This window comes from Podarcis raffonei, chromosome 15, assembly GCF_027172205.1.
Source record: "Podarcis raffonei isolate rPodRaf1 chromosome 15, rPodRaf1.pri, whole genome shotgun sequence".
Classification (NCBI taxonomy): Eukaryota; Metazoa; Chordata; class Lepidosauria; order Squamata; family Lacertidae; genus Podarcis; species Podarcis raffonei.
Genome location: NC_070616.1, coordinates 7,429,714 through 7,443,380, shown reverse-complemented (window position 1 = coordinate 7,443,380; position 13,667 = coordinate 7,429,714). Strand labels below are relative to the sequence as shown.

The following is a 13,667-nucleotide window of genomic DNA, read 5'->3' as shown; positions in this document are numbered from 1 at the left end:
ACACACACGGATACTAAATGACTTCATCTCTGACCTTACATTGTATATATGTTTTAGAAATACACAGGAAAGCAAGCCCAGATTATCCCGATGCACCAAAAAGGGATTAACACACATCCACAAAACCAATAGCGGGTTAAGAATAAATGGAATCTATTCTGAATTCCTGCCAACTTTCTTGCTTTAAAGTCAAGTGCCTAGTCCTCCTGGTTATGAGGACTGAATGACGTTTTGGCTTCTTGTAGCAACAGCACCGTGCTGTGATAGATGCTGTTTTTAATTGTATCTTTATAACTTCCTTTATTTCTTACATTGTATTACAATTTGCATTTCAAATTGCAATAGAATAAAATACAGTACAAGAAATAAAAGCAGCAATGCAAATACAAAAACCAATATATTGAAGGTGGGCTTGCCAGAGACTACCTCAATGAAGCTTGCAAACCACTGGTGGTCCACGGAGCTGTTCAAAAATCCCTGATCTATAGGAGCTGTGAGACTCCTGGCTGTTCTGCTGCAACACTGATTGAAAACAACCACCTCCTTTTCTGCAGGAAGTCCTGGTGTATTGTGAGAACCTCCACACCCTATCTGGGAGGTTATCCTTCCTCCATATTTGGGCTACTGCCCCAACTCTGGCTGCTTTTAGTAACCTGCAGGTGTAGGAAAGCTTTGGTTTCCCCAGTGTTGCTAACCAACAACTCCCTTCATGCTTGCCCACTGCCCATGCTTGCAGGGGCTGATGGGAGTTGTAGTTTAGCAACGTCTGGCAGGCCAAAGGTTCGTCACAACTGCCCTGCAGTAGGGCTGCCATACATCTGGGTTTCCCCAGACATATCCAGGATTTGTCCATTGAAAAAAGCATCCGGATGGAATTCCCGATATTGCTAAAGCTGTCCAGGAAAACCTGGATGTATAGCAACCCATGCCAAAAGTTTTGCTTTTTGGCCAGTTTCCTTTAAAAAATAGGTCAAAAACTTCATTTTGGAGGGAGATTTTGCAAAATATTTTATTATAATTATCTGAGCTCAACAACTTTGCCAAAAAAACCAACAACTTTTGTGTCCAGATTTTCACTTTTTAAAATATGGCAACCGTACTCTACAGCTAAGTGAAAAGAAAGATGTTTTGCCTCTGAGAACCTTGTACTGACCATGAGTCAGACCATTGGGTCCATAAAGCTCAGTACTGCCTACACGGACTGGCAGCAGCTTCTGGGGATTTCAGATGGGGGTTCTTTCTTAGTCTTACTTGGAGATAAAGGACATTGAACTGCATGCAAGGGGAAAGCTCTTTCTCTGAGCTTCGGCCCTTCGTGCTCCCGTTCTTCCATCATGCATTGACACACACACTCCCAAAAAATAAAACAACAAGATTCCGCAATATTGCAAATATGTGGCTTAGAAGAAAATGCAAATGGTGTGCCCTACCGACTAGGACCTGGGAAAGCAGGGTTCGAATCCACACTCTGCCATGAAGCTGGTGGTATATAAGTGTAATTAATAAATAAAAAAAATGCAGAATACGAGTTTTCCAGAATTACAGATTTTAAGAATATGGTTGGGAATAGGATTCTACCGAACTTCCTATGGCAAAAATCACAGCGTATCATCTAGCAGGAGCTATCTTTTTCATGATCTGTGATTAGATAGCCATCGCCCCATTTGCCTCACAGAAGAGGACATGCAAATATTTAAAGGTGATCTTCTAAATAAGCCATTGAGGGTTGCGAAAGGGAGTGTTCAGGCTTTTCTACAGAAGCACACCTGATAATGAGTTCTGTGTAACATCCTGCTCCCTCCGCTGCACAAATAAAGTCAATAAAAGGAGATCATCTTACCTAGAGTGCATTGCATGTGCCCATAAGGGTGAGTGGGAATCCCTGCATTTCTGGATGGAGGCGGCTAGGTCATTGACTAAGCCATATGCAAATGAGGCAGTGGGGATTAAAAAGGGAATCATACCAGCTGTCTGCAAAAGAACCATTAATTAAAGGGGCAGCGCTGATACATGCTTGAATTAAAGCTCTGAAGACAGCAGGAGGGATATATTCCAGGTCGTGGAGGCAGGTCCATTGCAGAAAAGGGGGCACTGCTCCACCAACCTCATTCTGCCCTCAACCCCCAACACCTGCCTACCTCTGTACTTGCAAGCAGTCCAGGTGCTGCCACTGCCTGTCATTGTCCTCCTCCTAAGTTTCCATCTTACCCACATAAAACTTAGCAGGGAGTTGATGAGGAGAGAAAATTCAGTGGCTCTGCCTGCCATTAGCGCTGTCTCCACCTACTGCTTGGGCTCCTAGTCCCAAGGGGCACTAGGAATGCAGGGGTGGGGGGGAGAGATTAAATTCAGTTTGCATTTAAAGGCAAACATACCTAATTCATGCTTTACAAAGCACTATGCAAACCGAAACACAGGCATCTTCCAAATTCACACTTCTCTGAACATGGCAATGCAGTTCTCCAGCCAAGTAATGTGTGCAAAAATGCATGTACTAAGTGTATATAAAAATACGTAATTTGTGAAAACAATGAGCCAAAAAAATATTGTATCGTGGGGAACTGCTTTGCAAAAAAATAAAATTAGGCAAAACTGCAGATAAATGTGTGCATTAGGTGAAATTCACACTAAAATGCTGATATGTTTTGTGTTTTTTTTAAGGCCTTCTGAAAACTAATCACAAATTATGTGGAAATGTGGAGAACTGAATGTAAGAGTGGAAAAAAACTGAGTAACTGAGAGAAAGCAAAATTGACAGATTAGCCCATTCCCAGTGTTCAGAATAACATTCGTCATAAAATACTACCTAATGTGTAGCATAGTGGTGGCCAAACTTGGTCCTCCAGCTTTTTTTGGACTACAACTCCCATCATCCCTAGCTTCTCACTCCAAGGGGTGGCGGTGATTGGACTGGACGCTTTTGCAATACACCCAACTGTAAGGAACACGTAACGGATTGTACAGCTGACCCAAAGACCTACCTTCTCTGACCACACAGGACAAACAGTGGGCTAGGCTCCTTATCGAGCCCACACCAGATACCAAATGGCAGAACCAAGAGCGATGGCTGCCTCTCCAGCCTCAGCCGCTGAATCTGGTCTTCTTAAGAGGACTTTCAAGATAAGAGAACACCTGGTCTCCAAACTAGGTAAACAGGCAGCTGCTAGGAGACCAGTGTGATGAAAGAGAATTCCACCAGATTCCTCTGAGCCACTTCTCCAGGATTATAGCTCACCTTTCTTCCATGGATCTCCATGACCCCATCTTATACTCACAACAACCCTGTGAGGGAATTTTAGACTAAATCCCAAGGTCAGCTTCATGGCTGAGTGGGGATTTGAACACTGGTCTCTTAGGTTCTTATCCAACCATTACACCCCACTTTACTGGTATTTATTGGTCAAAACCTCTGACTTTTGCTGGAATATATTCTGCTCAGCTGGGGGAAAGAGCCGCTGTTAGAGATGAGTTACAGCTGTCTTAGAGGAGGTAAAGAACACTGCAAGAATTTGAATGGAAAACAGCGAGTCTCCTAAACCACCTTCCATATTTCTTTGGAGGTGCTCCCAAACCCTCCACAACAGATCCTTGCAGGATCCTAAAACCTGCGCTGTCTTGCAGGATACCTTCAGGAGATGGAAAGGCTAAGGAGTAAGCTAGAGTCGCCATATTTCAAACAGTGAAAATCCGGACAGAAAAGATTCACGGAGAACAAAACTATCAATGGCTTCCAGCCATGACAGATAGTTTCTGCCTCGGAGGCAGTGTGCCCAGTATGCGTCTGAATGCCAGTTGTGGGAGTCGAAGGAGCGGAGAGTGCTGTTAGGCTCAAATGCTGCTTGTGGGCTTCCCTTTCTACTGTGAGAACAGGATGCTGGACTAGAGGTAGCCACGGACCTCATCCAGCAAGACTCGTTGTGTTTGAATTTGTCTGAAAAAACAGCTAGCTTTGGGAAATGGTGAGGAATTGTTAAACACGCGCACACCACAATCCTGCATGCTGAGATGATCATAGTACAGTGGTACCTCCATTTACGAACTTAATTCGTTCCAGAGGTCTGTTCTTTAGCCGATAGCGTTCTTAAACCAAGGCACACTTTCGCTAATGAGGGCTCCCGCCGCCAGTGCCCTTTGCCCGTTCAGATTCCGTTGGTCTTCCGGGGCAAGGTTTGCTAGCCAGAACACCTACTTCTGGTTTTGCAGAGTTGGTTCCCTGAATAGTTCGTTAACAGGACTGTACTTAGACCGAGGTACCACTGTATACAGAACATTCAGAAATGCAGGGTTTAATAGCTGCAAGGCAATGGGGGCAGGGGCAGTAGTGGTCAGCTTCACACATTCTTAACCACCCAAGGGCCCAGGAGCGGAATGAGAATGAAAATCTTAAAATAATGCCCTTTTGCTTGTCTCATACATCCCTGTTTGCTTTCTCCAGTTGCCACCAACAACCCCGTTAAGACTCATTCTTCCCTGCATTCCACAAAGCTTTCTGTGTTCTTTTACACCATGTAGCAAAGTACCATGAGGTTTCACTGAAGGCCAAGACAGTCACCAGTTTTGTTTTGTTTCGTTTATTTTCTGTTTACACGTTACCAAGCAGGAAGTGGCCCAAATCATTTTAATGGCTGAGATGGGGGGGGGGGAGCTGACTTACACCGTGTCAGAACATTGGTCCATCTAGCTCAGTACTGTCTACACAGACCGGCAGCAGCTTTCTAAGGTTTTCAGAACGGGGACATTCCCCAGTCCTAATTGGAGATGCCAGGGATTGAACCTGGGACCTTCTGCAGGCAAAGCAGATGCTCCACCCCTGAGCTACAGGGGAATGATGGACCAGATGGTGTCCCCGTTCCAAGTATGGAAGCTGACTGTACTGGCAGTTGAATCTTGCTTCAACACTGGCAATGGGACAGCATCCACCATCACAATGGTGACTGCAAGTGTAGGGAACCTTCAGGTGCTATTGAACTCCCTTCAGCCCCAGCTATCATGGCCAATAGCTAGGGATGCTGGGAATTGTAGTTCAGCAATATCTGAAGGGCTAAAGGTCGCCCACATCTCACCTAAGGGTAGGGCTGGCCCCATTTAGCAACTATTCTTCCAAATCAAACCCCAACAGCTGCTCAAGGATGCTGCTCACTGAAGCTGGGCCTGTACTGGGACAGACAATTCTGCCCATTTTGGTTTCTCATTCCCCCTCCCAACCTTCAGTTCAGTTCTCCCCATTTTCACATCGCTTCACAATTAAAGAGTCTGCATAAAAAGCCACATTCTTCAACCTAATGAAACACAAGCAATTTGCAAGTAATTTCTACCATGTAAAAGACATCTTACAGCATTTTGCATTAATGCAACAAGCATTTGTGAGCACATCCTTCTCTAATACATGCTTTTTATATATGCATTTGGGGGGGATTTGGGTTGGAGGAGTGCATCACGAAATTCAGAAAAAAGCGGCTGCGTTTCAGTTTGCACATTGGTGTGGCAAGTGAGAAATTGGGTAGCTACACATTAAAATGCAAACGGAACAAATTTCTACCCCATCCCTGGCCTGAACTCAGATCTTTGAGGCTCTATTACACCTCTAATAAAGAAGTGGTTGGCATGTAGGCAGGACAGAGCCTTCGATTAAGGAAACAGTGATTCCCCCCCCCCATCCTGTGCTCATTGCAATCTGTGCTGCTTCTATTCCACTACAGTTCGGTTTCCACTAAAACCCACGTTATTCATCTCACTGCTGTGGCTGAAAACTTGTGTAATTAATTACAGTATGTGATTAATTAGCTTAAATGCACCTAACTGGAAGGGAAATGTCAAAAACAATGCAGAAAATAATGTGATTTTTAAGGCAAAGTCACATGGGGGGGGATGGTAGAGAATATTTCTGAAACAGATATAAGGCAGAACAGAGAATTGTGCCTTATTACATCCCCAGTGGTGAGGAACCTGCAGTCCTCCTAATTTTGCTGGCCTCCAACTCTCACCAACGATAGACTGCTCTGCTTCTTTTCTTTTAGCAAATGTTTTGTGCCACTGGGGACGTGGTAATTCTGTATTGATTTGTTTTGGATGTTTGTATGTGATGCCAATAAAAGGTTTGTTGATGATGATGAACTCTCACCATCTCTGACACTGGTAGGGAGTGATGGGAACTGTAGTTCATGAACATCTGGGAGGGGCACAGATTCCTCACTAGTGTAGAAGATACTGAGCTAGCATGGACCAGTCATCTGACTTGGTCCTTAAGAGAGCATCTTATGCAAGAGCACTACAGTGGGTGGGTGCCTTTTATTACAAAGGCAATACCAGCCTTATAAAAATCATTGCGGTAGCCTGGATTGTGCTTTAAGAGAGGAGGGGGACAGACAGAGTTTGCTGCCAGACGGGAGGCAGAAGGGAAGCAACCTGTGGTGCGATTTCGGAAACCTGCCTGGCCAATTGCATCCGTGCCCAGAGTTCCCTTTGAGGCAAGAGAGCGGTGCAGCAGGTACCCAGAGAAAGCAACAAGCTGTCTACCGACAACAGCGCTCACTGCTACGCGAACACAGAAGCTGTCCCTGCAGGGCTGCCGGCTGACAAGCTTGCCATCGAGTGGGATTGCTCAGGCAGTCGTCTCTGGTTCCCCAGGATTTCTTTTTTTAAAAAAGGATACCAGCTGCTGACATGAATTATCTACTCATCCTCCACAGCAGCTGGCCCAGCGCTAGGAGGGTCGGGAGCTTAGGAATGGAAGGGGGAGGGGAGAGATAGGGTGAGCCAATGTATTATACATACAGGGCTGAGTCTGCTTCTGGTGTCCATTCAAAATGCCAACTTTGGCACCAGTGGTTTGGGGGGGGGAACACACCCCTGGATTTTTATCCCTTTCCTGCATCGTGCAAAACCCACACACAGTATGTATACGTTTTGCACTTGGTTGTCTAGTACGGCGTATGAAACATAAAAAGCAGCCCGCTCCCGTACCCCCAGACGTTTTGGCAAATTCAAAAAATCCACCTGGACAGAAATTTTACCCCTGGAAAAGAGGACCTGTCCTGGAAAAGGAGGACCTATGGCAACCCTAACTTTGAAAACTTAAAGAAGAAAAGTCACTTGATCCAGGGACAGTCCACACATATATCGGCCTGCCTCTTAACGATGACACACACCATTCATAACGTAAGAATATTATTCACAACTGTGAGCAGGGCGCCAGGGTGGGGTAAGTGAAGACAAGCTGCAACCATTAACTGTAAAGCTTTTCACTGCTCCTGCTCAGGCTGCACAGAAAAAACATTTTGGTTCCTGAAAATCATTCAGATTGGGCAGATAGAATAGAACAGATAGAATTCTACAGAATGTGGCATTAGTGTGTGAAAACAGTCAAGATTCAATGATTCCCAGGCATGCACCTCCAGGTGGTGGAGGTGCCAGGCGCCATCCTGTGACCCAGGCATCTTCACTTGGTCGCAAGTGGCCAACAGTCAGGTACAAAGCGCACCTGGCTAATTTCGAACACTGACATCAGGGTTTCCTAGGTTTGCCATACAGGAGAATTCCTGACATGTCCCGATTTCTGGGTGTAAAAATGGCGTCGGGGGAATTTTGCCATATTGGCAAAATGTCAGGGAAAACCCAAAAGCTTAAAAGCTCCAAAAGCTTTGGTTTCCCCAAAAATGCTCAACAACAAAAAATAAGAAAGCTAGTCTGGGTCTCCTCCGCCTGTCTTCGCATGCAGATGAAATCCCTCACAACTCCCTAACTCACTGAGGGCTTGAGGCTCACCTGCTGCCCTCACCTGGTTTAGGCAGCCAATCAAAGCAGTTTCCTGGGAGTGTGGCCACTGTCACATGCTGACAGCTTCTAGGAGCCACAGGTGAGAGCTGAGTGCAGGATGGGGACCAAGGTTTTCAAGTTTGATCAGCAGTGAAAAGTTTTGCCTGCTGACTTCTGCACTGTTAAATTTTCTCTGTTAAAAACACAGGAGCAGGTCAGGTTACATTTTTGCTGATCAGTTGGCTACCCTGCCAGTGAGTTCTTAGATCAGGGTTTCCCAAACTTGGACCTCCAGCTGTTTTCGGACTACAATTCCCATCATCCCTGAACATTGGTCCTGCAACTAGGGATGATGGGAGTTGTAGTCCAAAACAGCTGGAGAACCAAGTTTGGTCTACATGTCTGGCCGCAGCTCTTCAAAGAACATTCCTATCTGTACCAGGAGATGCCAGGACTGGAGCTGGGACCTTCTGCATGCAGGGCAGGTGCTCTACCACTGAGCAGTGGCCCCTCAAGTAAGACCCAAATGCCCAAAACCAGCCTGCTGAAGCAGCCTGGCTTTCCCAAACTGGTAACGAAGGAAGGGTGGACTCTACAGGATTTCTAGCCAATCAGATGATCAGGACAAAGGCCAATCAGAGCCTGAGAAAGGATTGAGCCGTCAGCAACCTAAGAGGCAGTCCGGTTTTTGCCTTTGGCTGAGGCAGGTCAAACATGCTGTTCGCAACAGCTGCATGCTGGAACTTGCTTGCTTGCAGCTGGAATAATGAGGCAGGCCTGTTTTCCATGAAACGAAGGCGAATTCTACAGCCTGGCAGGGATCAGGCCAAAGAAGCAAGCCATTTTCATGGTTCAGGGTGTGCAGAGTGCTGTACCATCCCCACCATCACTCAGTGTTTGTGTTCTGCGTCCCGTCACTTAGAATAAAAATCCAATAAAATACAAAGACAGGAAGCAAACAGAAATATTGCAGCGGAGCAAGAGAGTGAAAACAGCACAGCAACACAATGACGCTTGCTTCAGCTCTGTTTAAAAAATAAATAAATGCTACCTTAGAAGGCCTGAGAAACCTGTAGCTCTCCTAAGACGCTGCAGGACTACAACTCTCCTCATCCCTGACCATTGACAATTGCTGGCTGGAGCTTATGGGAGTTGGAGTTTAAGCGGGTAAAGGTAAAGGGACCCCTGACCATTAGGTCCAGTTGCGGACGACTCTGGGGTTGCGGCGCTCATCTCGTTTTATTGGCCGAGGGAGCCGGCGTACAGCTTCCGGGTCATGTGGCCAGCATGACTAAGCCACTTCTGGCGAACCAGAGCTGCGCACAGAAACGCTGTTTACCTTCCCGCCAGAGCGGTACCTATTTATCTACTTGCACTTTGACATGCTTTCGAACTGCTAGGTTGGCAGGAGCAGGGACTGAGCAATGGGAGCTCACCCCGTCGTGGGGATTCGAACCGCCGACCTTCTGACCGGCAAGTCCTAGGCTCTGTGGTTTAACCCGCAGCGTCACCCTAAAAGTATCATTCTCTCACCCTCCTGTTATCCAGGGCCTACGGAGAAAAGTCCTGGATGAGGATCCTGGCAAGCAGAAGGTATGGGAAAAGACAGAAGCTAAACTACCTCACAGGGTTGTCGTGCGGATAAGATGGGGACAGGAAGAGTCATGAACACCAGCACAAGCTCCTTGGAAGAAAGGAGGAATATAGGTGCAGTTTTCAAGCAAGTAAATGAATAAAAATTCAACCCAGGTGCCCCCAAGGGCATACGAACAGCCCTGCTAAGCTTTTATGTTCACTGAGTGAATTAATGTAGGGACAAGATTCGAATTCGGCTTCTCCTGATTTGTACTTCAGTTTCCTGGCTATATAACAGCGACAGCAACGAAAACAACAACAAGAACCACTTGATCGTTCAGTAAGTACCCAGACGGGCTTACAAAAATGAGACATATGTTAAATAATACATCATACAATAGGACAAAAAAACAAACAAAATTAAAATACCATGAGAAGCCACAGCTAAATCATTACACTATTCTAACTCTACGACACACACACGCACAGCTGTCCTAATTACAGGATGAATTAAGAGTGACTCACACACAACCTGATCAATTGCCAGGCCCACTGCAAAGCTACCCAGAGAAATTATTATTTCTGCAGAACATAACTCGATTTCCTGCTTCCCTCCCACCTACTGCGGAGACTTCGTAGTAAGATTTTGGCCTGGATTATTTTTTTTAATAGGAAAAACATGTAGTCCAATTCTTCCTCCTCACTAAAAGTAATGCAAGCCTGTGCCCCACCGCTTCTTTGTAATGGTGATTCTAGCACATTAAAATAATAAGCTATTACTGCAGCAAAGCCAGTTGTGTTGGCCATTTTTAAAAAATGCATAGCCAAACAGCTCCAGCTGTTTTGGGACTACAATTCCCATCATCCCTGACCACTGGTCCTGTTAGCTAGGGATGATGGGAGTTGTAGTCCCAAAACAGCCAGAGGGCGAAGTTTGGCCATCACTGTGCTAGGTGGTTATGAGAGCGCTCTGCAATATCCCTACAGACACCATTGTGACATCAGGTGATTGACAGGAGGGCAGCCCCGCCCACCTGACAAACTTGGTCCACAAGGACTGCAACATTTAACAATCTGGAGAGATTTCCTCATCAACTTGCCACCTTATCTCTTCAACTGGATGTGCCAGGAATAAAAGCTAGGACTTTCTGCAAGCACTGCACATGCACAGAATTATGACTCCTCCCCAGGGACATATGTTGATACAATTGGATGGCCTTGATTTCACTCCTGGCCAGCCTCTCAAACCAGCTTGTGCCATTGCACCCATTTCACAGACTAATAACACCCATGTCTTGCATTTCCAGTTTGACTCCAACCAAAGACAAACTCATCAATGAGCCCTATGTGTTTTCTTATCTGCCTTGGTAGTTCAGTTGGTATGGCATGAGACAATTAATCTTAGGGTTGTGGGTTCGAAACACATGTCGGGCAAAAGATTCCTGCATTGCAAGGGGCTGAACCAGATGACCATTCTGGCCCCTTCCAGCTCCACAAGTCTATGATTTTATGATGCATGCTGAAATCTGAACTACTATGGCTTTATTAAATTGCACCAATTGTTTTGATGAATTGGTTGTTCTTTGCTTTATATGCTACTGTGTTTGATATGACCGTGATTGCAATTATTGTTCTTTTTTACCGCTATTGTGATTATTGTGAGCAACTCTGAGCACAACATTCATGTTAAATCAAAGTCCAACCTGCAATATGAGAATGTTAATTCTGGACTCAACTATTGCCTCTTACTTCAGATCCAGCACACAACGTATAGCCTCCTTGCCTATTAGAACAAGCTCGGAAAAATCAGAACCCATCTATTATTATCTACTTATTTAATGGGCTGCAATTCTGCCATTTGCGAATGACAACAGGAAACATTCTCACCTGGAATTACAGAATTTTAGAGTCAGAAGGTGTGACAAACTCCCAAGGCAACAGGACTGAGAATAAGAAATCTATCCTTGGTCACTCCCTGTATAAATTAAGTGTGAATTCAAACACTAAGAATCTGCAGCGAGGAGTTCCCAAGGCAAATTATTTCCAGTTCTGGAAATAAATTAAAGCTGAGGCACACTGGAAACGATACCGTACTTTATTTTAACAGACACTTTCAATGGTTTCACTAATAAGAGCACAACACTTAGGATCAGCCATAAACACCGTTACAGGCTTAAAAGAGAAATTTACTTACAAGTCTCTTCAACGAAACCTTTCCTATGAAATCTAGTGCTCTCTAGAATGGCTATCTGCTCTACCCCTCCTGTAAAAAACAAAAAGTCTAGCCACTTTCTAGAACCTTTCCCTCCGCCTGAAGAATTTGCCATGTCTAACCTACCACCTTCCCAATCCAGGCCTTATCTTGCAGCTAAACTGTAAAATCATCCCAGCCATGATTGGCTAAGGGTCTCCAGGTAGCTGACCCAATGTTCTGTACAGTGTTATAAATTAGCCAGGCACCAGATGTGTTTTACGACTGGTGTGGGTCCAATTACGACCACATAGAGATCTCTGGAGGTCCAGCTGCCATCTCCCTCTGGCTGGTATCTCCAGCTTTCTTAAATAAATAAGCCCTTCTGCTTACCTGCTCATTATAGCACCTTTTTCCCCCAAGGAGTGGGTGGCCCATCCCCACCCCCTCAGATAATTACTACAAATGACTCTGTGAGGTAGGTTCAGAGGCAGCGACTGACTCCAAGGTCACCCGAGTGGGGATTTGAACACTGACCTCCCAGGTCATAGTCCAACACTCTAACCGCTGCACCACACTGCCTTCCTACAGCACTTCCAATTCAGTAGGTGGGTGGCAGACAGTGATTCTCTGGGCTATTCCCTGCCTTCCACCTCCTTTTCGGGCACCACAGACGAACTTCCGGAAGAGGAGGTCAAGCTTAAGTTTTTCTTGTTTTTGGGACCTGTTTCTGGACTCGCGCCATAGCAGAACTAAAAAACGCCCGTCTTTTGCTCCCTCGACCAGCGTGGGGGTGCAAAACTGGGACATTTGGGATTGGGAAGAGAAGAAGGCGTATCTTCTGCCAATTTGGTCTGTCCTGAATAATTTGGGACACTTGTGGGGTCTGTAGTAAATGTGGGCACAACTAGACATCCGTTTAATTTGGCTTACCTAGCAAAGGTTCAGGTTAAGGGAAGGAATGTAGATTCCCCAGAGAACACCAGGGCTTTCAAAATTCCCTAGGCTAGGGATGGGCACTCCAAATGTTGATTCTGTTCCAACCAGCATGGCCAGTAGTCAGAGCAGTCAGAATTGGCGGGGGTTATAATCCAGCAACCTCTGGAGGGCAACAGGTTCCCCAGGTTCCCTGCTCTAGACCATTCATTCTGCCCCAGCCCTCTTTTAGAATCTGAGCAGCGCAACCAATAGAGGCTTTCCAATTGCTCAGTCCCTCTGTGACAGCCCAGCAGCCCAACCAATCATTGTTAAGAGGTCTCAACAACACCATTGCCACCCCGAAAGTCCTTTGCTGAATGCACAAAGGCTATCTTGAAAGGCCATCCGCAGGCCTCAACAACAAAGCGTCCGCTTCCGTTACCTATGACAACCCGACTGCGTGCTTAGCTAATTAGATTTTAAATTAAAAATCTTGCAAGGGAGATTTGAGATGCTGGAAGAACAGAGGATAATAACTCCCCCAACATGGAGCCAGGAAACTAATAGCCAGCCCAGGATTTAGAGGCAGGAGGAGGAGGAAGTCATTTTGTTGTGGTAAATGAAGGAACACCTTTTAATTTATTTTGGATTTAGGACATTAGCTCTTGAGCCATTACAATAAGCATCAGGCGGCAAAGCCGTGCAGCGGAAAAGACTGCAAATACCCAAGAGCAGACGTCCCAGAAATGCACTGATGTGGCCTCAGAGAAACGGCTGTGTCTGTATTTGCTCAACTTCATGAGCTTCAGAGGACATAAATGCACCAATTTCAAGAGCTATTTGGACTGCTCCCTAAATTGGTTTTCTTTTACTGAATCCTGCCTGCTGTATCTATCTCTTTGTAAATAATTTAATAATAATAATAATAATAAAATAATAATAATAATAATAATAATAATAATAATAATAATAATAATAATAATAATTTTATTTGTACCCCACCCATCTGACTGGGTTGCCCCAGCCACTCTGGACGGCTTCCAGCATATATAAAAACGTAACAAAACATTAAACCTTAAAAAGCTTCCCTATAGAGGGCTGCCTTCAGATGTTTCCTAAACGTTATGTAATTCCTTAACATCTGATGGGAGGGCATTCCACAGGCTGGTTGCCACTGCTGAGAAGGCCCTCTGCCTAGTTCCCTGTAGCTTCACTTCTCACAGCGTGG

The 13,667-nt window shown here is 45.4% G+C and overlaps 1 protein-coding gene across 12 annotated transcripts in view; it reads right to left on the bottom strand.

The window, feature by feature from the left end:
* Window positions 1-13,667, bottom strand: part of CUEDC1 (CUE domain containing 1) — a 56,518-nt gene that overhangs the window by 36,365 nt on the left and 6,486 nt on the right. The window contains exon 1 of one of the 12 annotated variants that reach the window (XM_053367571.1): window positions 2,982-3,121. The exons of the other annotated variants lie outside the window; for them this stretch is intronic. The gene's annotated coding sequence lies outside the window, so the exon portion shown is untranslated. Of the gene's footprint in view, window positions 1-2,981; window positions 3,122-13,667 lie in introns of those variants that run through there. 12 annotated transcript variants of the gene reach the window in all.